Genomic DNA, 25138 nt, shown 5'->3' on the forward strand with positions numbered 1-25138 from the left:
TGGTAATTTTCATGTCTAAGATGATGAAGTCCATCCTCAGCAACCATTAGAACAGACTCCCATGTCTATCACCTGAGGGGTCCACCTCATGGGAATCTTGCCTTAATGACTGTGGCACTGAAAGAAAACCTACATATAGAGATCACATCCAGCTTGTGTCATCTCATAAAAGTATTCAAACAACGCACTCAGCAGCTGCACAATTATTTTCCAAGTCTCCATTTTTGAAAGTCTTCCATAACTACCGTTCTGGCTGACTACCGTCTTGGCTAAGAAAGCAAATGATTACTGTACTCTTGATAGCATAATTTGATACCATCGGTCATTTACCATTGCACAGTGACTTTAATCACCTTAAAGCACAATTTATTTTTAAGGAATAAAATAAATTATCATTTTTTTGTAATTAATTCAACTCTGTCCAGGTAAAATCCGAGATGGCTGTGAATGTCCACTTGCAGAAAGTATTCTCCTCTGTAACATACTGGTTCACATTAGTTACAATAGTTTCCTTGGACCTGAAAGGTGGCCTCATTTTCAAAGACAATCTCTAGCTTTATGAAAAGATGAAGTGAAGTGGACTGATTCACGAGTTATAAGAATTCAGATATTCTTCTAGAGGAAATGATAGCAACCAAAAACAGTATTTTCCAAGACAAATACTTTAAATCCACTTTAGCATCTGGTTCAGATAAAGCGGAGTCAAATTTTCTAACACAAGAATATAAATCCTAAAGAGGAATAGGGACCCTAAACGAAAAATGTATACATGTGTGTGTGTGAGAGAGAAAGGGGGGATCTTAAAAAAGGCCTTATACACCCTCAGATACAAAGGATGAAGAGTTGGATGAAAATATGAAATAGCCTCCAGATGAAATTTAATGGAGGAAAAACAAATGAAAACAAAAAAATATCTAATAAATGCTGTAAAATGGTGGGTACAGGGACAGCAATATGGTCTAAATCCTTTGCAGTAGCCCATAAAGAAAGACAAGCCTACTTGCAATCCCCCCAACAATCCAACTGACCAATCCCAGTTGCTCCTCTACATTCACCAATTGGTTGATTCAATCTTCCTGAAGGACTAGGATTGGGTCCCTGAGTGCAAGCTCATCAAGCCCTCACCATCTCTTATCACACTGTGCCCTGGGTAGGTGATGGTCTTATGACCTATTCATTTCCTATTGATTTTACCAGCTTCCCTGTTCAGGTTGCGTCCATCCCCTCACCAGGGTGAGAATCAAATGGTCCATTCATTTCTCAGCTTCAGCACATCAGTTCTGTGCCTTCTGAGTGGGGAAGATAATGGTACGAAGTGGGCTAATTAGCAGGTCAGGTGAGTGTCCCTTCTGTCCCGTCTTCCTCCTGGAGATCCTAACTCTCCAAAACACTTCTTAAATCTCCACTATAGCTGCCAAACCATGTGGAAGTCTACATCCCTTGACACACACACTATTACTTGGCCATGCTAAGTGCATACCACCACAAGTAGTGTGTGCAAAGCAGGCCTGTGTTCCACAGATGCAACATCTAATGCTCCCCCTAAGTGTCAACCAAGTGTAGAGGTAGTGCCCCCCTCCAATGATGTATTAGCCCACAGCTCGCACTCCCACCCTTCTCTGCATACCTATCCCAGGTACTGTGCCACTAATCAAACACAGATCAGGGTCACAATCAGGGCTTCATCCCTCTTCATCAGGGGGGCAGACTGGGTTCACTTACTTTTTTATGGTTTTCTGTTATTCAGTCTCTGAGCAGAAGTAGGGATCAGGACTATTCTATGTAAGCAAGAAGGATACAGAGCCATTACTGTAATTTTAGTAATGGTGCAGTTAGCCACAGGAAATGAAGATTCAGGTGAGGCATGTCAGACAAATAAGAAAAAGGGTTCTGAAGGGGTTCAGATATCTAGCCTACTCTAGAAATTGGGCCATAGCAAAGAGAAACAAACTTGCACAGTTAAATAGGAGCTATGAGAATAACTTTGGACCTCTTCAGTCTGGTTTTCTAAATGAACACTGGGATCAAGGTGTAATGGGAATAAAAACATATTATAGTGAATTTAAAGTTCTTTTTTTAATTCTGAATGCTTACAGATGGAATGTTACATTCTTTTCCTTTTACTGTAACAGATAGCGAAGTACCTGGCATATGTTTCTTGTTATCTAAAGGCAGATTTCCTAGTTGTGTTACTAAATCAAACTAACGGAATAAATATCTATGTTAGGAATTATAGAGATGTCAGAGTGGCCTATGCCATAACCCTTCCTAATGAAGTTTTCTCAAGTACAAAATATTTATTCAGAACCAGAGATGTGAACTGGATGCAGCTCTCCTTATTTAGTAACAGAACCATGAACAGGCAATTTTCACAAGAATGGCATGAATAGTTGGGTAAGATCCTGATTTGTTAAAATTTTATCATACTATGTGTGCCTCATGTTATACCTAATGTCTTTTAAAGTATAAAAAGGTTGTTTCTGTTTTACTCCTTTGGGATCATGTTAGAAAATTATTGATCCTCCTCATGAGTTGCAGTTTGCAATAAATATTACGTTTGTGTAGCCCAATATTCTGTCTGTTTTGTCTTTGCAATATTATTTACTTTAACAGATGGTGCCATAAAGTACAGTTGTGTACACTTACCATAAATGTAATTGTTCGAGTGCATTCACTGTTGCAGTCATTACATTTGGGTAATCTGCTGGCAGGTTGCCCTCAGTCGGCCTGATTAACAAAAGTCTTGGGTCCTGCGTCGGTTGCTGTCCCTTCTTCCATGACGTCAGGTCGTCAGGGGTATAAAACATGCAGCCGACACCATTACATCAGTTTTTCGTGCCCCAGATATCAGGTGCCCCCCAAATGGGGAGCAAAAAAAAAAAAAAAAAAATACATATATATATATATATATATATATATATATACACACACACACAATTTAAAACACAAAAATATACCTCCAAACAAAAGCAAATACACCAAAAAGGCTTTTAAGCATAGTAAAAGAAAGGAGGGGTATAGTTAAAGAAAAACGGGGCTAGGGGGTGGGTAACCAGGACTGCAACAGTGAATACACTCGAACATCTACATTTATGGTAAGTGTACACAACTGTACTATGTTCTTCATGTTTCACTGCTGCAGTCATTACATTTGGGTAGAATCCCAAAGCTATGGTTGGGAGGATGGAATTATACAGCATTAGGAGCAGCTATAAGGCCCTGCAGGACAGCAAAGCCAGATCTGGATTTAGAGAAGAAAGGTAAATGGTAATGTTTTTTGAACGTATGAACTGAGCTCCAGGTAGCAGCTTCTGGAATGTCTCTGGTAGGAACCCCTCTGAGAAAGGCTGCAGAAGTAGATGCAGCCCTGGTGGAACGAGATCTGATCCCCTTGGGGATAGGTTTACCATGGTGCATATAGCAGAAACAAATACAATGGCTTATCCATTTGGAAATAGTCTGCTTTGGAATAGCCTTTCCCTCTGCCCCTGCAGCAAATGCCACCAATAGTTGCTCAGATTTTCTTGGAGATTTCGTCCTGTTTAAGTAGAATCTAAGTTGACTGTGTACATCCAATTAATGCAGAATCCGCTCACCCTTGTTCTGTGGATTGGGGAAGAAAGTTGGCAGATGAATGGTTTGATTAAGAGCCACACTGGGTACCACCTTAGGCATGAAAGATGGATTGGTCCTGAGAGCAACCCTGTCCAGATGAAAAAATAATGAAAGGCTCCACTGCCATAAGAGCCTGTAATTCTGAAATCCTTCTAGCTGAAGTGACTTCTAAAAGGAAAGCTGTTTTCCAGGAGAGAAATTTTAGGTCTGCAGTAGCAGCTGGCTCAAAAGGAGGGAGAGAGTTTTTCCCAAAACAAAATTGAGGTCCCATGCAGCAGTACGTGCTTTCCTGGGAGGTCTTAAATTTTTGGCCCCTCTGAGATACTGCTTTAGCAGAGGATGAGAGAAGAGGGGAGGTTCCGTGTTGTAATGAGCTGAAATGGCGGAGGCATGGATTTTTATGGAAGAAAAAGATAGGCCCTTGTGAAGCATCTCAGTTAAGTATTGCAGAATCTGAGGAATATTGGGCATTGCTGTGCTTATTCCTTGTGATTGGTTCCAGGCACAGAATCTTTTCCATTTGTCAGCATAAGATTTTCTAGTACTAGGCCTTCTCGCCTCCAAAATGACATCCATCACAGGTTTGCTGAGGGATGCCAAGGGTGAAATTAGTTGATCAGCCATGCTGCAAGATTTAAAGTTTGGAGCCGAGTGTGCAGAATTTGGTAGTTCTGCTGAGAGAGTAGGTAAGGTGCCTGAGGGAGTTGCCACGGAGGAGGGTGCGACACATTGCGCAGGAGTGGGTACCAGTGTTGGCAAGGCCAATCTGCAGCAATCAGAATCATTTTTGGGTTGCCCAGTTTGACTTTTAGTAGAACTTTGGAGAGCAGAGGCAGAGGGGGAAAAGCATAGACTGAAAGGTTTTTCCAGCTGAATGATAGAGCATCCACCTACCAAGCTTTTTTGTGATGAATTATTGTGCAGAATTTGTCCAACTGATAGTTCTGGATGAGGCAAAAAGATCTATGTCTGGGTTCCCCCATTTGCATGTCAACATGTTGAAAACTTGTGGTTCCAGTTTCCATTCGCATGGGTCCATAAGATTTCTGCTTAGTTCGTCTGCCAGAGTATTTAGCTTTCCTGGCAGGAATTGAGTTTGTAGTTGCATCTGATAGGTCAAGGCCTTGTTCCACAATGCCATGGCTAGTCTGCAAAGGGGGTAGGAATGTATACCCCCCTGCTTGTTTATGTACCACATAAAGTACAGTTTTGTACCTACCATAAATGTAGATGTTCGAGTGTATTCACTGCTGCAGTCATTACACTTGGGTTATCCTGCCATCAAGCGGTCCCGCAGTTGGCCAGAGTTCCAAAGTCTTGGTCCGGCATCGGTTGCTGTCGCTTCATCCCTGACGTCAGTGCACCAGGGGTATATAAGATGCAGCCGACACCATTTTCTTCAGTTTTTCTTGCCCCAGATGTCAGGTGCCCCCAAATAGGTAGGCAATACATATTGCTAATAAAACATACATAAAAAGTAAAACCAAAACCTTCAGTTGCCAGCAAATACACCACATAGATAGTATAGGGTAGAAAGGTATAGATAAGTCCCAGCTAAGAAAGAGGAGATGGAGGGAGGGTAACCTGGACTGCAGCAGTGAATACACTCGAACATCTACATTTATGGTAGGTACAAAACTGTACTATGTTCATCGTGTTTCACAGCTGCAGTCATTACACTTGGGTTGAATCCCAAAGCTGAGGTAGGGTGGCTGGTTCTATAAAGGATTTGGGGGTGGCTATGAGGCCCTGCAGCACTGCAGTGGCAAAGCCAGCTCTGGATTTAGAATAAAGAGGCAAGTGATAATGTTTGGTAAAGGTGTGCACTGAACTCCAAGTTGCAGCTTCCAAGATATCTTTAGTAGGTACTCCTCTAAGGTAGGCAGTGGAAGTAGCTGTTGCCCTGGTGGAATGTGGCCTAATGTTACTAGGTACAGTTTTCCCATGCAGTGTGTAGCAGAAACGGATACAGTGTCCTATCCACTTTGAAATGGTCTGCTTGGAAATAGCCTTTCCCTGTGATCCTGCAGCATATGCTACAAACAATTGCTCAGTTTTCCTGAAAGTTTTTGTTTTGTCCAAGTAGAAATGTAACTGTCTGTGTATGTCCAATGAATGCAGAAGTCTCTCCCCTTTATTCTGGGGATTTGGATAAAAAGTTGGCAAGTGAATAGTTTGGTTAAGAGCCACACTGGATACCACCTTTGGCATAAATGAAGGGTTTGTTCTTAAAGAAACCCTGTCTTGGTGAAAAATGATGAAAGGCTTCACTGCCATTAGTGCCTGCAACTCTGAGACTCTTCGTGCTGAGGTTATTGCCAGAAGCAGAGCAGTTTTCCATGACACATTTTAATTCTGCTGAATTGGCTGGCTCAAAAGGAGGTAAAGTTAGTTTTTCCAAGACAAAATTGAGGTCCCAAGTTGGTGTTGGTGCTCTCCGGGGTGGTCTTATGTTTTTAGCCCCTCTGAGGTACTGTTTTAGTAATGGATGAGAGAAAATAGGAGGATCTGTGTTGTAATGAGCCGAGATAGCAGAGGCGTGGATCTTAATGGATGAAAAGGATAGACCTTTGTCCAGCATCTCAGTTAAGTATTGTAATATCCGAGGAATATTTGGGACAAGAGGATCAAAACTTTGAGCCTGGTTCCAGGCACAGAATCTCTTCCACTTTTCTGAGTAAGATTTCCTGGTGCTAGGCCTCCTGGCCTCCAAAATGACATCCATAACAGCTTTAGAGAGAGGTGTTGTCTGCTTGACTAAGGAATCTGCCATGCAGCCAGGTTTAATGTTTTGAGCTGGCTGTGCAGGATCTGATTGTTTTGTTGAGTCGGAAGATGCGGAATTGGAGATAAAATCCATGGTGGACCTTGAGCTAAGTTCTTTAAGATTGGGTACCGGTGCTGACGTGGCCAGTCTGGGGCAATCAGGATCATTTTTGGCTTTTCTTGTCTGGCCTTTAGGAGTACCTTTGAAAGGGGAGGCAGTGGTGGGAAGGCATAAACTTTTAGGCTTTTTCAGCTGAACGAGACAGCATCCACTTTCCATGCTTGTGTGTGGTAAGTCCTTGTGCAGAATCTCTGTAGTTGGCAATTCATTGGGGAGGCAAAAAGATCTATGTCTGGGCTCCCCCATTTTTGTGTTATCATGTTGAATGTGTGTGGATTTAATTTCCACTCGTGAGGATCCATGATGTTTCTGCTCAAGTCATCTGTCAGTGTATTTTTCTTTCCTGGCAGGAATTGTGCTTGCAGATGAACTTGATAGGTTAGAGCAGTGTTCCACAAGGTCATAGCTTGTCTGCAGAGGGGATAAGAATGAGTGCCCCCTTGCTTGTTTATGTACCACATAACTGTGGTGTTGTCTGTTTTTAGTAATAGTTGTCCTGGATGCAGAAGGTCCTTGAAAGCTGTTAGGGCATTTTGTACAGCTAGCATCTCTTTTTGACTTGATGTGAAGATGCATTTGGTCTGCGGCCCACTGGCCCTGAATACATTTTCCTGCCATGTGTGCTCCCCAGGCATAATCTGAAGCATCTGTTGTTAGTGTCTGCCTGGCTGTGGGTAGAGTGAAAGGCTGTCCCTTGTGGTGACATGCCTGTGCCCACCATCGAAACTCTTGTTGTAGGCAGGGAATAAGTGGTATTACTGCTTCCAAACTTCGACAGTGATTCCAAACACTTTTTTAGCACTTTTTAGGTACCATTGTAATTTCCTCATATGCAGTCTGGCATATAGTATTAGTAGTATGCAGGATGCCATGAACCCCAAGGCCTGCAGAATTCTTCTTGCAGGGAGTTGGGTTTTTGTTGCCATCAATTGAAAGTACTGAGTCAGTTGTCCTTGCTTGTCTGGCGTGAGATAAGCCATCTGGGTCGTTGTATTTAAGCTGGCACCCAGGAATATTATCTCTTGAGGGCACTAGTTTTGACTTCTTTTCGTTTACTGTGTACCCTAGGCAAATTAGCAATCTTTTTACAAACGCCAGATGCTTTAGAAGAATGTTCTTGCTCTCTGCTTGAATAAGGCAGTCGTCCAAGTATGGATATATTTGAATTCCTTTTTGTCTGCAAAATGCAATTACTGGTGCCGGGCATTTTGTGAAGACCCTGGGCGCAGTAGAGAAGCCAAAGGGCAGTGCTGAGAATTGGTAATGCATTGAACCAGCTATGAATCTGAGGTATCTTCTGCAATTTTGTCTGATAAGGACATGCAGGTATGCCTCTTTGAGGTCCAAAGTAGCAAGCCAAGCCTTCTTGCCCAGCATGGGAAGAACCTGCTGTAGTGTCAACATTTTGAATTTCAGAACATCCAGGTAAGTATTTAGAGTAGAAAGATCCAGTATGGGTCTCCAGGTTTTGTCATTTCTGGGGACCAGGAAAAGTCTTGAGTAAAATCCTTGTCCTTGTTCCTGTTGTGGCACTTTTTGAATAGCTCTCATGTCCATGAGGGCTGTAATTTGTTTTTGTGCTCTGCCCATTGATTTTGTGGTAGGTCTGGCATTCCTTTTAGCCTTGGTAAAGTGTGAAAGTGGAACCTGTAAGCTTGAGACACAATATTCAGACCCCATTTGTCTTGTGTGATCATATGCCAATTTTGTGAAAAAAGTGCTAGTTTTCCCCCTAAGGGAGCTGCCAAAAGGTAAGTGCTTGGCATGTGAAGGGGGAAGTCATTAGGACTGTTTCCTATAAGGTTGTGACTTGTCTTCTCCTCCTTTTGGGGTTGAAGCACCCCACTGTTGTGGTCTGTAAGAGCCTTGGGGCTGAGATCTGCCTCTTGGGCGTCTGTATCTGCCTCTTTGTGGTCTGTCTGACACCGAAAAGGACCAATTTTTTGAAGGCCAATTTCTGCTAAATCGAGGTGGCTGTACCTATAAGAAATCCTTCACTGTTTGCATAGATTTTGCCTTATCCTCCATTTTCTTTAACACCTCTTCTGCCTTAACACCAAATAAAATATCCTGCTGTAAAGGAACATCCAATAATTTTGCCTTAACATGATCAGGTAAACCTTGTTCTTTTAACCAAGCATGCCTTCGAATCACAGATCCTGTAACTGCTGCTCTACAAGAAGCATATAATGAATCAAAACCACATTGCAGAGTCTGTTTTCCCACTTGTTCAGCTGCATGCAGTAAATCCTGCATTTCCTTATAGTCAGGATGTTCTGAACTTGTAAGCATTTTCTGTTTTAACAGAAACATTAAATATTGTTGGTATTTAAGCATGTGAAACTGGCAATTTAAAGCCCTCACTGCTAAAGTTGCAGAAGTGTAAACTTTCTTCCCTCATCTGTCTAATGCTCCAAAATCCCTGTCAGAGGGAAGTGGATTTTTAGCAGTGGAAGTCTTTACCCCTTTGGGACCCTGGGAAATAGTTTCTGGGTCAGCAACAGGGTTTTTATAAAGAAATTTGTGAGAGTCAGGGACTCTGTAGTACCTGTCTGGTTTGACTGGAGCAGGGGGCAAAGAATCAGGATTTAAACTGGATTCAGAGAACACATCATCCACAATATCTAACACTGGCAGAATAGCAAGGGGCCTGTGCTGAGGCAATAAAAGAAAGTCTCTGAGCCTTTTCTTGGATTCTGAGTAATCCTGGCCCTCCCAATGGAAATGCTCCCTCATGGTATGTAAAGTTTCCCCAAAAGAGTAATCCTCAGGAGGAGAGGCTGAAGGAACTGATCCTTCAGCATCGGAATCTTCATAGGGGGTAAGGAGTATCCCTGGTCTGAAGAGGAAGCAGAAGAAATGGAAACCTGGGCAGAGGAATCACAGTCTGCATCCTGCCTAGGCCTTTTATCAGGAGGGGGATGGGAACCCCTGATCAGAGTAATTAAGTCTTCGGCCATTTTGAGCATCTGTTTTTTAGGCATGGAGGCCTGTCCAGGTGAATGCTGTACTTGCTTCTTTGTCTTTAATGGAGTTTTAGACTTGGCTGTAGTTTTGATGGTAAGCTGTGAAGGTCTGAAAACACCCTCAGAAGCCGATGCTTGCTCAGCGGCTCCGGACCCATCTGAGGGGTTAGTTTCCATAGGCCCAATACCTTGAGTTTCCAGAGGCCTAGACATCTCCACGTGGGAGTCGGAGGCGGCCTGTGGCTCTGAGGTAGCAGGTGTCAGGGGCTGCGTAAGCGCCTCACTGAGAACCGGCGACTGGCCTAGAAGAGGCTTCATCATCAGTTTTGGGCCTCGGATGCCTGTCCTTATCCTTGTCTTTGCGTTTTTTGGGTATTCCGGTCTGTTGTTCTGACGGCATGGTATAATTGAACCTTCGGCCAAAGAAATGGCGAGCAAAGTCAAACCGACGTTTAATAGTGCGCTTGTTAAATCTAGCACAAAATCAACAACTAGTGACGCCGTGGTCTGGGCCTAGGCATGGAATACAGTAAGAATGAAAATCCTTATGAGGTATCTGCTTCCCACAAGAAATACAATTATTAACTTTTACTGACATCGGTCTGAGGCAAGAAAAAGTTTCCCCAACGGGGTACTTAGCTTTATTGAAGACTTCGGTTCTGAAATTCGAATTGAAAATCTCAGGAGTCTGCCGACCAGCACTTGCAAACTGCTTTTGCTTCGGGCACCGCGTGGCAAGAAAGACTGACGAAAATGGCGTCGGCTGCATCTTATATACCCCTGGTGCACTGACGTCAGGGAATAAGCGACAGCAACCGCCGCCAGACCAAGACTTTGGAACTCTGGCCGACTGCGGGACCGCCTGACAGCAGGATAACCCAAGTGTAATGACTGCAGCAGTGAAACACGATGAACATCTGTGGTGTTGTCTGTCTTTATCATTAGTTGCCCTGGATGAAGGTAGTCCTTGAAGGCTGTCGGTGCATTCTGTACAGCTAACATCTTTTTCTGACTTGATATGTAGGTGCATTTGATTTGGGCTCCATTTGCCCTGAATGCACTTCCCTGCCAGATGAGCCCCCCAAACATAGTCTGATGCGTCTGTAGTCAGGGTTTGGGTGGCAGGGGGTGGAGTCAATGGCAGTACCTTATTTTGGTAGCAGGCCTCTGCCCACCATAGGAACTCTAGTTGCAGGCAATGTATAATAGGAATCATTGTTTCCAGGTTGTGACAATGCTGACTCCATAAACTTTTTAAGTACCACTGAAATTTCCTCATATACAGTCTTGCATATGGAATTAGAAGAATGCAGGAGGCCATGAACCCCAAGGCTTGCAGAATTTATCTTGCAGATAGCAGGGTTTTTGTGGCCAGCTGTTTGAAGTAAGTCACCAATTGAATTTGCATTTCTGGCGTAAGGTAAGTCATCTGGGCAGTTGTATTCAAGCTTGCACCCAGGAATGTAATATTTGAGAGGGTGCCAGTTGTGATTTCTTTTCATTTATGGTGTACCCTAGACAAGTTAGAACTCTTTTTACAAACGCCAGATGCTTTAGAAGAATGTCCTTGTTTTCTGCCTGAATTAGACAATCATCCAGGTATAGATATATCTGAATATTTCTTTGCCTGCAAAATGCAATTACTGGTGCCAGGCATTTTATGAAGACCCTGGGCGCAGTATATAAGCCAAAGGGCAGTGCAGAGAACTGGTAATGCAAGTAGCCTGCTTTGAACCGGAGGTATCTTCTGCAAGATTCCCTGACTGGGATATGCAGGTAAGCTTCTTAAGTCTAGAGTTACCAACCGGGCATCTTTGCCTAGCATAGGTAGTAACTGTTGAAGAGTCAGCATCTTGAATTTTGGAATGTCCAGAAATGTGTTTACAGTGGATAAGTCCAGAATTGGACGCCACGATTTGTCTTTTCTGGGTACCAAGAAAAGTCTGGTATAGAAACCTTGTCCTGTTCCTCTTCTGATACTGGTTGAATAGCCCCCATGTTCATGAGGGACAGAACTTGTTTCTGGGCCTCTGCCCACTGATTTGGGGGCAGATCTGGCCATCCGTTTGGGATTGGCAACGTGTGGAAATTAAATCTGTATCCCTGGGATACTATATTTAAAACCCATTTGTCCTGGGTAATAAGTTGCCAGTTTCATGCATGAAGTGCCAGTTTTCCCCCCAAAGGGGTGGCTAAAAGTGCTTGGGGATTGTAGAGGGAAGTCATTGAGGCTGTTTACCATAGGGAGGTGCCTTGTTGCTTCCAGATTTGGAGGTGGAGGCACCCCATTGTTTTGTTCTAAAAGTTCTTGTGACTGAAATCTGGAGCCTTTGGAATGTCTTGATTTGACTTGAGCGGCTCTCGAGGGGACTGGAAAGGACCAGTTCTTAGTAGGCCAGTGCCTACTAAATCTTGGAGGTTGCACTTTTAAGAAATCTTTCACAGTTTGCATAGATTTAGCTTTATCTTCCATCTTTTTTAACACTTCTTCAGCCTTATTACCAAAGAGACAGTCCTGTTGTAAAGGAGCATCCAACAATTTTGCTTTAACATGGTCAGGCAGAGTTTGCTCTTTGAGCCAGGCATGCCTTCTTAGCACAGATCCATTTACAACAGCCTTGCAAGAGGCCTCCAAGGAATCAAAACCACATTGCAAAGTATGTTTTCCAACTTGTTCAGCTGAATGTAATAAATCCTGCAAATCTTTATTTTCCACACAGTCAGAGATTAACATCATTTTCTGTTTAAGTAGTCCCTTAACATGCTGTTGATATTTAAGCATATGAAATTGACAGTTTAAAGCTCTGATTGCCAAGGTTGCAGACGTGTAAACCTTCTTACCCCATCTATCCAGTGCCCTGGAATCTCTATCAGAAGGGGTAGGATTTTTAGCAGAAGAGGCCTTAATGCCCTTGGGACCTTGAGAAATGGTTTCAGGATCAGCAATAGGATTTTTGAAAAGGAAGTTGTGGGAGTCAGGAACCCTGTAGTATCTGTCTGACTTACAAGGAGCCGGAGGCAGAGAATTAGGAGTCATACTAGATTCTGAAAAAACATCATCAACAATGTCTAGAACAGGAGGTATAGCCAAAGGCCTATGCTGAGGAAGAAGAAGAAAATCCCCAAGTCTCTTTTTAGATTCAGAGAAATCCTGACTTTCCCAGTGGAAATGTTCCCTTAAAGTATGTAAAGTTTCCCCAAAAGAAAAATATTCAGGGGGAGAAGCAGAAGGAAAGGTATCCTCTGCATCAGAGTCCTCATAAGTAGGAATAGGAAAATCCTGTTCATTAGAAGAGTCAGAAGAAATAGAATCCTGTTCAGAAGATTCATAATCAAAGTCTTGCCTAGGCCTCTTAGAAGGAGGGGGTTGGCTACCCCTGATCAGAGTAATTAAATCTTCAGCAATTTTGATCATTTGTTTTTTTAGACATAGGGGCCTGCACATGTGGCCCAGGCATCGTTTTTTTAGACATAGATTTAGACTTTGGCCTTAATTTAGAAGATGGCGTCGGTCTAATATACAAATCTGTAGGCCTGAAAACACCCTCAGAAGCTGGTGTCTGCACAGTGGCTCCGAACACATCCAAGCCAGAGACATCCATGGGCTCCATAATTGAAGCATCTCGCGGCATACCGGACTCCGAATGGGTCTCAGTAGACTCCTGCGAATCAGAATAGCAGGTATCAGGGGCTGCGAAAGCACCTCACTGAGTACCGGCGAACCGGTGACTGGCTTAGGAGAAGCGTCATCGTTGGTTTTGGACCTCGACAGTCTGTTTTTCTTTGCATTTTTTAGGTATTCTGGTAGTCGGATTACTAACAGACGACATTTCGGGATAATTAAATCTTGAGCCAAAATATTTAGAAGCAAAAATATACAAACGTTTAATCGTGCGTTGATTAAATTTAGCACAAAACCGACAGCAAGGCACGTTGTGGTCAGGGCCTAGGCAAGGAATACAGTACAAATGAAAATCCTTCTGAGGTATTTGCTTCCCACAAGTAATGCAAGTATTAACTTTTACTGACATCAGTAAGGAGCAAGAAAAAGTTTCCCCAGTGGGGTACTTAGCTTTTAGTTGAAGACTTCGGATTTGAAACTCGAAAACGAAAATTTCAGGAGTCGGCCGACCGGCACTTGTGAACTGCTTCTGCTTCGGGCACCGTGCGGCAAGAAAGACTGATGTAATGGCGTCGGCTGCATGTTTTATACCCCTGACGACCTGACGTCATGGAAGAAGGGACAGCAACTGACACAGGACCCAAGACTTTGTTAATCAGGCTGACTGAGGGCAACTTGCCAGCAGTTTACCCAAATGTAATGACTGCAACAGTGAAACATGAAGAACACCTCTGATTTGAACCGGAGGCCTCCGCAACAACTGGATGTCCTAAGTACAGAAAGTTTCCTGACAAAAAAGGGCAGCCAAACAAGTAAGTGTTTTAACTTGCACCTCAAGTTTCTTTTCTACTTTGTCTCTCATGCTGCTGTCTTTATCCGGTTGCACAAATGCATTCGGTAAAAGGGTATTAACATTTAAGGTTTAAAGATTTTGTCACATTTTACCTGCAAAAAGAAAAAAAAGAAGAAAAAGAAGACAGAATAAATCTGCACGCAGTCAAGGTTTGAAGCATGCAAGTACGGTGTTAGTATTGTGTGTATTAAGGTAAATTCATAGCAGGGTGGTCCCAGCTATAAGGCAGAAAGTACTTTGCCTTCCCTGTGGGTTTGTGAGAGCAAGAAGGGGAAATAATGAGAGGCAAGGGAAGTACGATTCCTGACCCTCGTATGGGTACTCCAGCATGCTGTATGTATAATCATTATGGGGAATTAAGTTGCAGGTATTTAGATAAGTGGTATGATTTTACAAAAGGAGACGCTGCTTTACAATTTCCACAAACTACTTTTGATCACATCATAACAATTAAGTTAAGATAAATTTTAGACAAAAAAAGCAACAAAATAAAGATAAATCAGTAAGATGCTTTTAATGACTGGTATAAGGAATTTTTTTAAAGAGAAAAAGGATTCTAGGTTAAATGATACAAACCAGAAACTGTTGCAACAAGCAGTGGTGCAGCGGTTAACGTTGTCGCCTCACAGCAAGAGGTTCTCTGGTTCGATTCTCGGCTGGGGTGCCTTCTGTGTGGAGTTTGCATGTTCTCCCTGTGTTCGCGTGTGTTTCCTCCGGGTACTCCGGTTTCCTCCCACATTCCAAAAACATGCATCTGGAGCATTTCTCCCCGGGCCTCCGCTGAAAACAGGCTCTGTTGAACCTAGTTGGACTATCCCGGTCAACAAATGTTAAATAAAATAAATAAATAAAATAAAATAAAAAATCTGGAAACCATGATAGGAAAAAGAAATGTGGGATTCCTTTACCAAGTAATATATGGGAGTAATATATATGGCCAGGAATAGGACACATCTGAAGATGATTATCCACCTTTATCCCCCCTCCACCTGCTTTCTTGGAAGGTAACATTCGTCCACCTCCTACTGCCCCTTCTGTTGATAGAAGCAGTCCAAAAATGCAAGAAAAGGGACATGAAATTAACACAGGGAAAATATGTGGCACAGCAACACTCTGATAATACTCACTCCTGATTAAAGTGCCTTTTGGTTTAAGCACTTGGGCTTCAGACCAGTTGTTTTACATTAAGAAGGTTTGTGGTCTGCACTGTTGTGGCAGGACAGGTAGCTTACATCCTTCTAAGTTGGGAACTGCTGATTGAGGGCCCACTGTCTGTTATTCTAAAAGTGTATTAGTTCTGGTTTAAGCACTTGGGCTTCAGGCCAGTTATTTTACATTAAGAAGGTTCGTGGTCTGCACTCCTGTGGGAGGAGAGGCTGGACTCTGCCCTTCTGAGCTGGGAATTTCTGAATAAAGGCTTATAGTGCCTGTATATCTGAACTGTTTCTTATTGAAATTGGTGCGCTTTGTTTGCTGTAGCATAGACTAGATCCAGGCCTGCTGAATCTAGCTTTGTTTGTATAACTTGAGCACTAATCCAGGCCTTCTTTTTTGGAGAAGGTTCCCCTGCACCCCAGTGGCAGGAGTGTGCAGTTAGAACTTGTCTGATGAAGACTACAGAACAGGGCTCAGTTTTGGATTTTATTACTGGTTAATTGGGTAATTTGTTTAAAACCCTTTTCTGATTGCTCGTAGTCATCTAAAACTGTTTTAAGTGTATTTTTTACTGTTTGTAGTCGTTTAAAGCGGGTTTTTTTTACTGTTTTTGCCTTATATTTTCAAAAAAAAAATTTTCCTCGTTTCCCACCTTTCTAAGCTAGTACAGTCCAGGTTTCAGGCTAGTGCTGAATTCAGGGCTGTGTTACAGTTTTCTGGAGTTTTCCATACCTTACTTGGATAGAGGGAGGTTTCTCTGTTCACCTGTGAGAGAGGGAGCTTTGAGCAGCCATCTGTCCCTGGAGGAGTGGTTCCAGCCCAGAAGTTAGTAGTTTATAGGCCATTTTGAGATGATTTCTATTTCTTTCATTTCCCTGCTGTAAAAAAACATGTTTGCATGGTTTTGCACGTCCGGGCAGCGCCGGTTAGCTAGGGCTAAATTTATTCCGGCTCCACCAAGTCTCCTCTTCAGTTTTTCCCTTGAAAGTAGTCTAACTCTAAACCCAAGCACTTAAAAAGCATCATACAGTCCAGCACTTGCTCAGACCTAATAGCAAGTACTAATATACCCCGAAACTTGATTGCCCAGCAGGGCAAGGCTCATTATTCACCCCTCACCAACCAAGCGACTAAGCAGCTCACCCTACTATTCAGGCATGACCAAAGGGCAATTTCAGGTATACTCTCCAGTCCAGTTGGTAAACCTGGGTATCCTGAGGCAATGTTACAACTCCCTCATGTACACAGACAACCGTCTCCTACTAACACAAAACATTAACATATGCGAGAGATGCAATTATATAGCTGAATTGGAGGCTAAGCTCTCTCTACCCAAGACTGGAACAGGCAGTCATGAGGAGAAGGTTAACACCTCCAGCCTCACATAGACATACTAAACCAGCACTGGCAAAAAATACATACACAAAATCATACTCTGAGGCTCTAAATAAAAACCTGCAAAAGCATCACAAATCTCCAAAGCAGGCACCCAAAAAACCTGCACCTCCCGTCACAAACCAGACAACACATAAAACACAAAATCAGTGTGACAGCCCTTAAGGCAAAATAACCTACTAACACACTAGTAATACGCGACTCTATAGTCAAGTACACTGACGTCCCACTCACTAGGGTGGACAAGGAGAAAGTTACTGTTAGCTGCCTGTCGGGAGCCAGAATCCACCACATAACACAAGCACTCAGGTCACTCCAGAACAAGTACAAATATGACCCGAGACGTACCTCCCTGGACTACATGGAAGAGCTCTCTGATCATGTAGCCCGGACGGGTATGACTCTGACCCCGAGTAGCATCCTGCCCTCACCAAGAATGATACCACGGTATAAAGAAAAAATAATCAATTTCAACAATTGGCTAAGCTTCTGGTGTCATTCAAAGGGGATCCAGTGTCTGTCAGCCTGGGACGACATGCCCGACAGGCCTCATTGCTTCGCAAGAAACTGCTTGCACCTGTCACCACTAGGCTTTCGAACACTGGCCAAGGCACTTGCTGCCCCCATAGTGCCTTTTTTAGGCAAGGCTCAAAAGTCAAACCCACCTCCGTAAACAGCACAAATGAAAAATGAGGGCTATGCTACTCAACGCCAGGAGTTTAAATCTCAAAATGCATGTGCTCGAAGCACTCCTCAGTATGGAGAACATCGACATCTGTGCAGTAACTGAAACCTGGTTCAAGGCTCCACAGAGCGCCCCAGCACTACCGGGCTACAACTCATACCACACATTTTGGCCACAGAACATGGACCGAAACACAAAAAGGAGGGGTGTATCTATATTCATCATGGATATCTACACCTCCAGGTTAGTGGCGCAGCATGATACCTCCGAGATCATCCATGTGCAACTAACATCAGGCAAATCTGCAATGCAAATTGTGGCCTGCTACAGATCACCCTCCATGACCCAGTACCACCACTCCGCCTTTCTGGAGACATTGGAAAGCATCCAGGTCCTACCGAACACCCTGATATTGGGCGATTTCAATTACCCTACCATTAACTGGGAAACCTACTTAAGTACAAACCCACAGGTCCAGCGCTTCCTGGAATTTATCAACTCAAATGCCCTGGATCAGCTGGTAAACTTCCCTACCAGAGGTGAAAACATATTGGACCTGGTCAACACTAACACTGGCATTAGGTGTTCCACACCGGAGGTCGATCAGTCACTGGTTAGATCAGACCATAAACTAATCACTCTGGATGTCCACACTACCAACTCCAACCAGGGAAACCACAGTGAAAAACTTTTCTATAGCAAACTTCACCTTACTTAAGACAGAGGTGGTAAGTTTCACAGTCCCCACGCTAAAAGATAACAGTGTCCAAGATGCAGGAACCTTTACAAATGCACTCTATGAGCAACTACAAGGATGCATGGATTGTGCCATCCCTAGCAAAACCAAGACTCACTCCCCTAAGAGAAGGAAACCAGTCTGGTGGACCCCTGCCATAAACAGGCTATACAATAGAAGGAGAAAACTAGTTCAGAAAAAAAGCAAATCCCAAGAAGGAAAGACATCCCTGATCAGTATCAGTAAAAAACTAAGGTCCCTCATAAAATCCTCCAAGGCTAACTTCAAAAGAAACATAGTCAAGGATTCGAAAGATAACCACAAAGCCTTTTTTAGCTATGTCAAGAATCTAAGCGGCAACTCGCAGATATGCTCTGAGTTAGTGCAAAATAGCACAAAATATACTGAACCCACTGATCTTGCCAACATCCTGGCAGATGGATTCAGTGCAAACTTCACCCCCCTCTCACCCCCAAAAGGGCCCACAACAATACTGGAAAAGTGCAGTGTCCCAGAAATCACAGACGCTCAGGTGAAAACAGCCCCTTCAAAAGCACAGCGTCAATGGCTGCGTCTTGCAAGAACTACAGAACAAACTAACCCCCCACCTAAACACAATGTTCAACTTCAGCCTCTCCACAGGCTACATGCCCATAGAATGGCACACAACAACAGTTATTCCGCTCCACAAAGGAGGGGCCACAACTGACCCTGGTAACTATCGCCCCATAAGCCTGACTAGCCTGGTCTGCAAGGCTATGGAGCGCATCATCATGGAACTCATTAACAAAGACATTGGGAACCTCCAAACACTTGACCCGACCCAGTTTGGCTTTGTTAAGGGCAGATCATGCCTACTAAGCCTGGTTGACTTCTTTGAGACAGCCACCAAGGCCAAAGATGAGGGGAAGGTAGTTCAACACAGCCTACCTTGACCTCGCCAAGGCTTTTGACACCATTCCCCACTCGGGAATTATAGAACAACTCACCATCCTGAACATAAACCCCTACGTCATGAGATGGGTTGCCAACTGGCTTAGACACAGAACTCACACTGTAAGAATAGCGGGCTCCAGGTCCGACTTTAAACCAGTCACAAGTGGTGTCCCACAAGGCTCGGTCCTGGGACCCCTACTGTTCAGCATATACTTCTCAGAAGTACAGGCAAACACAGGAGGACTATGGCTAACCAAGTTCGCCGATGACTGCAAACTGGGAGCCATAACTGACTCTCCAGCTGACACTGAGATTCTCCAAAAGGGCCTTACTAAGACAGACACCTGATGTCAAAGTCATGGTCTCAAGATAAATGCCAAAAAATGCATAGTCATCCCATCTGGGAAAAACAAAACACCCGTGAATTACCACATAGGTGGCAGCCCCCTTAATACAGAAGAGGTAATAAGAGATCTGGGGACCCAGGTAGATAGTAATCTCTCCTTTGACAATCACATTGCCAAAGTAGTTAGGAAATCCTTCTATGTAGCCAATCTAATTACTAAAGGGTTCACATCAAGAAATAAAGAGGTTATAGTGCCCTTCTACTCGTCACTCATCAGACCCATCATAGAGGACAATGCCCAGTTTGGGATGTACCTCACAAGACACTTCCAACAGCTGGAAAGACCACAAAAGTACCAAGAGGATTACTGGCTTCAAACATATGCCCTATGCAGCCCGACTGGAAAAACTCCAGCTGTACTCAGTGGCATATTGCTTACTCAGAGGTGATCTCTGCCTGACTTACAAAGCCATGTCCAACTCAAAATTGATGGACATGCTCCACCTAAAGAAATCCAAGTCACTGTGAGCCACTCGCTCTAGTGAGCTAAACCTCACCACAACAATAAATAGAACATGCTGGAGGGATAGATTCCTGTCACAGAGACTCCCCATGCTTTGGAACAAAATTCCTAACTACATTAGGCAGAGCCCCTCACTAACACTCTTCACGAGAAACCTTGACGAGTGGATGGGTAACAGAAAATACACCCCTGGGATCACTTCATTGGCTCTTCTTGACAGAGGCTCAGTTAATTAATCAATGGGGCGGCGAAAACTGACGCACTCTGGCTAGGCTTATAAATGCCCTCGGGCAGATAGTCTAGTACCTACCTATAAACTTCACATGCTCTAAAGCAAAACAGCAGGAACATGCAACTGATGAGGGAGCTAGCACTGAAGCTAGTGATGAAGAAAAAGAAATTATAACACAGGTATCCCCTTATACAAATTCAAACAGGGAGAGGTATGGAAATAGGGTATAAGGATGATGGGCATAAACTAACAGACTTATACCACATAGTTAAGAATTTTCCTAAAAGAATACCCTGTGAAATTTAGGGAAGGAATGCATAGTTATTGAATGTTATGACCCAAGTCTGCCAGACCTATATCAGTTATTAAAAGTTGTAGTTACTCCTGAAATTTATGGAAAACTGGTTAAAGAAGCAGTGATAGGTCCAAATGCAATGATAAGAGTGAATGAGTATGAAGGGTTGAAAGAGAAAAGGGAAGCACTGTTAGAAGCAATTAGTAAGGTGTGCCCTAAAAGGACAAACTGAATAAAAATAATTGTTTGTAAGAAAAATAGGTGAATCTCTGGGAGATTATTCAGAGAGGCTCAAACTGGTATTTGAAAGGTATTCTGGTCTTGCAGATCTTGTAGAAACAGCAGCAGCAGTAGTGGGCTCTTCTTTTGTGCAGGGTTTGTAACCACAGGTTCAGGTTGCCCTGAAACCGATGCTCCTTAAATTACGAGGAAAAACACTAGAATAGTTACTAGACTGTAATATGAATATATTCACTGAATATTTATTTAGAAGTATGCTAACCACTGTACTGAGAATATAGAGGAAAAAAGAGAGAAGTAGAAGAAAAACATGAATTTGCAAATCAGAAGTTATGAAAGGAGGGCAAATAAGAGAAGAGGTAGAGGAAGGTTTTCATGTAATGGTAGGCAAATGCCACCACAACGTATACAGCAGAATGCTTGTGGAGAGAGGCAGGTTCGAACTACTGGTCCTCCTCCATTCCCTGCCAATGAACCCTGTTTCAACTGTGGTAGGATTGGACATTGGAGAGGAGAATACCCTTACAGGCAGAGGCTAGAGGAGAACTCGCTCACCTGGCAACAGCACTACAGTAATGCTCCCCTCCCACCCACACCAACAGACTCCAAGAAGTCATACTGGCAACACTTGGGCAAAAGAAATTAGGTAAGACTAAATACTTTAGCACAAATAAATCAAAGGGGACCTTATGTTGAGCTAAGTGTATGAAAAAAGGAAGCCCCATTTTAATTGATGCAGGTGCCACTGGACTCTACTTAAAAGTGAGTTCAACTAGAGAAATACCTTTATCTAGAGATAAAGTAAAAGCAGTTGGTGTGACTAATGCTCCTACTGTTTATCCTATGTCACAGTCTATACATATGTCCTTAGGCCCAAAAGAAGAGAAACATACATTCTTGTTAAATACTGCAGCTCCAGTGAATTTAATGGGAGGGGATCTGTTATGTAAACTAGGATGTACCATCTACTGTACCCCTGAGGGAGTGTATTTGGATGTCCCTGGTGAGAAGGAGAGGGAACTTTTAGCAGTACTGAACACTGAAGAGGAAACACAAATATCACATCCTCGGACAGATTAGGAATTACTGCAACATGTACCTAAAAGTATATGCACACAGCATTCTAATTACATAGGACAGTTAAAATCTGCAGAACCAGTAAGAATTCGAGTAGATTCAAACAGACCCCTTCCCATAGTACCACAATATCCCCTGAAGCCAGAAGTAGAAGAGGGAATCCAACCTGATACTCTGTCTGTTACAACAGGGAATAATCATCCCTACCAAAAGATGTTGTAACACTCCCATACTTCCGATTAAAAAGCAGAGCTAGAATGCTTACAGGTTTGTACAAGATTTTGAGGACTGTAAGTCAGGCAGTACTTCCCTCTTATCCAGTTGTCCCTAACCCAGCAACTATTCTTACCTGCACACCACCATCAGCTACTCTGCTACAGATTTGTGGCTTTCTTTTCTATATGTATAAACCCTGACAGTATTTGTTTGCTAAAAAATCGAACCAGAACTGAACAAAGTGGACATTATTTGAATGGTTATGAAATGTGTTTTGAAGTATAGGCGCTAGTACTTTTAACAGATTGATTGTTCCATTAATAGCAGTTTAAAGCCTCTAATTAAAAACGTATTACTGAACTGTTTTATCACAAAAACAAAAATAATGGAAATGATTTCTCCAAAAACGACACCCTAGAGCATATGTTTTTGACAGTTGTAATAACACTGTTGTTGATACCCTAATACTGCATTATGATCAAAGGTGATACCTAAGGGGCATCAAAGGGGGAGATGTAAAGGAAATAAAAAATATATTCTAGTGAATGTAAAGTTCTTTTTTTACTCTGTAATTCTGAATGCTTAGATACATAATGTTGCATTCTTTTCTTCTTTTCCTGTTATTGTGACTGGCAGCAAAGTAGTTGGCATATGTTTCCTGTTATCTAAAGGCAAATTCCACAACTGGGTTACTAAATCAAACTAAGGGAGTAAATACCGATGAGAAGTACCATAAAGATGTCAGAGGGCCCTATTTTCTCTTTAGTAACTTCCACCTCTGTAAAATCTTAGAATATAAATAAATGTGACTATTGTTAATATACAAATGTAAGTAGAAATGTAAAGTACAGTTGTGTACACTTACCATAAATGTATATGTTCCAGTGTATTCATTGTTGCAGTCATCACATTTGGGTTATCTGCTTGCAGTAGCCCTCAGTCGGCCTGATTATCAAAGTCTTGGGTCCTGCGTCAGTTGCTGTCTCATCTTCCATGACATCAGGTAGTCAGGGGTATAAAGCATGCAGCAGACGCCATTTTAACAGTTTTTCTTGCCCCAGATGTCAGGTGCCCCCCCTAATGGGAAGCAATTATATACAATGTTACACCTCCAACAAAAAGTAAATACACCAGAAAGCTTTAAGCATAGTAAACAAGAATAGAGGTATAGACAATAGAAGTCAGGGGGCTGGAGGGAGGGTAACCGGGACTGCAACAGTGAATACACTCGAACATCTACATTTATGGTAAGTGTACACAACTGTACTATGTTCTTCATGTTTTACTGTTGCAGTCATCACTATTCCCAAAGCTAAGGATGGGAGGAGGTAATTAGATAGCATTAGGACCAGCTATAAGGCCCTGCAAGACTGCAGTGGCAAAGCCAGCTCTGGATTTAGAAAAAATTGAGAAGTGGTAATGCTTGGCGAAGGTATGTACAGAACTCCAGGTAGCAGCTTCTAGGATGTCTCTGGTAGGGACACCTCTGAGAAAGGCTGTAGAGGTAGATGCAGCCCTAGTGGAATGTGGTCTTCTCCCCTGTGGGGTAGGTTTCCCATGGTGCTTATAGCAGAAATTAATGCAATGGCCTATCCACTTAAAAATGGTTTGCTTTGAAATAGCTTTCCTCTCTGTCCCTGCAGTAAATGCAACCAGCAACTGTTCAGATTTCTGAGAGGTTTAGTCTGTCCAAGTTGTCTGTGCACATCCAAGGAGTGCAGTATTCGTTCCCCTTTGTTCTGTGGATTAGAAAAGAAGGTTGGCAAATCAATGGACTGATTACGAGCCACACTGGATACCACCTTGGGCATGAAGGAGGGACTGGTGCTGAGGGACACCCTGTCCGCATGAAAGATGATGAAAGACTCCACAGCCATGAGGGCCTGTAATTCAGACACCCTTCTTGCTGAAGTGATGGCTAGAAGGAAGGCAGTTTTCCAAGAAAGGAATTTCAACTCTGCACTTGCAGCTGGCTCGAAGGGAGGTGGAGTGAGCTTTTCCAATACAAAGTTAAGGTCCCAGGCTGGAGAAGGGCCTCTCCTGGGTGGTTTTAAGTTTTTGGCCCCTCTGAGGAATTGCTTCAGCAATGGATGAGAGAAGATGGGTGGTTCTGTATTGTAATGAGCGGCTGAGGCATGAATTTTGATGGAGAAAAAGGAAAGGCCCTTGTGAAGCATCTCAGCTAAGTATTGAAGAATCTGAGGTAAATTTCGCACTGCTGTGCCCATCCCATGAGTTTGGCTCCAGGAACAGAATCTCTTCCATTTTTCAGCATAGGATTTTCTAGTACTAGGCCTCCTTGCCACCAGAATGACATCCATCACTTGCTTACTGAGAGATGGGAACGGAGAGATCAGGTAATCAGCCAGACTGCCGAGTTCAGGGTTTGAAGCTGTGGGTGCAAAATCTAGCCCTCCTGCTGAGACAGCAGAGCAGAGGTCTGAGGCAGGTGCCATGGTGCCAGCAGTGACACACTGCGCAACAGAGGGTACCAGTGTTGGCATTGCCAGTCTGGTGCAATCAGTATTGTCCTTGGTTTGTCCCGTTTGATCTTTAGTAGTACTTTGGAGAGAAGAGGCAGAGGGGGAAAGGCATAAACTGATAGGTTTTTTCAGGTGAAGGACAGGGTATCCACTTTCCAAGCTTGTTTGTGGGGAGTCCTTGTGCAGAATTTGTCCAATTGGTAGTTCTGGGGGAAGGCAAACGGTCTATCTCTGGGCACCCCCATTTGTTTCTCAACATGCTGAAAATCTTTGGTTCCAGTTTCCACTCGCGTTGGTCCATGAGATTTCTGCTTGGGTTGTCTGCCAGTGTATTTAGCTTTCCTGGCAGGAATTGAGCCTGTAGGTGCACTTGGTAGCTCAAGGCTGTGTTCCACAGATCCACAGCTAGTCTGCAGAGAGGGTATGAGTGGGTTCCCCCCTGCTTCTTTATGTACCACATAACTGGTGTTGTCCGTCTTTACCAATAATTGTCCTGGAAGAATGTGGTCCTTGAAGGCTGTCAGAGCATACTGTACAGCTAACATTTCTTTTTGACTGACATGCAGGTGCATTTAACTTGGGTTCCATTTGCCCTGAATGCACTGCCCTGCCAAGTGAGCCCCCCATGCATAGTCTGATGCATCTGTTGCTAGGGTTTAAGCGGCAGGGGGTATAGTGAATGGCAGTCCCTTGTTTTGGTGGCAGGCCTCTGCCCACCAAAAGAACTCTATCTGTAGACAAGGTATGAGGTATGATAGGAATCACTGATTCTAGATCCTGAGAATGTTGACACCATACGCTTTTTAGATACCATTGTAGTTTCCTCATATGGGGTCTTGCATATGGAATTAGTAGAATGCAGGAGGCCATGAACCC

General features: G+C 43.3%; 1 protein-coding gene across 3 annotated transcripts in view; it reads right to left on the reverse strand.

The window, feature by feature from the left end:
* Window positions 1–25138, reverse strand: part of RAD23B (RAD23 homolog B, nucleotide excision repair protein) — a 1748186-nt gene that overhangs the window by 1057133 nt on the left and 665915 nt on the right. The window lies entirely within an intron of this gene.

This window comes from Protopterus annectens, chromosome 2.part0, assembly GCF_019279795.1.
Source record: "Protopterus annectens isolate FY-2018-M chromosome 2.part0, PAN1.0, whole genome shotgun sequence".
NCBI lineage: Eukaryota > Metazoa > Chordata > Ceratodontiformes > Protopteridae > Protopterus > Protopterus annectens.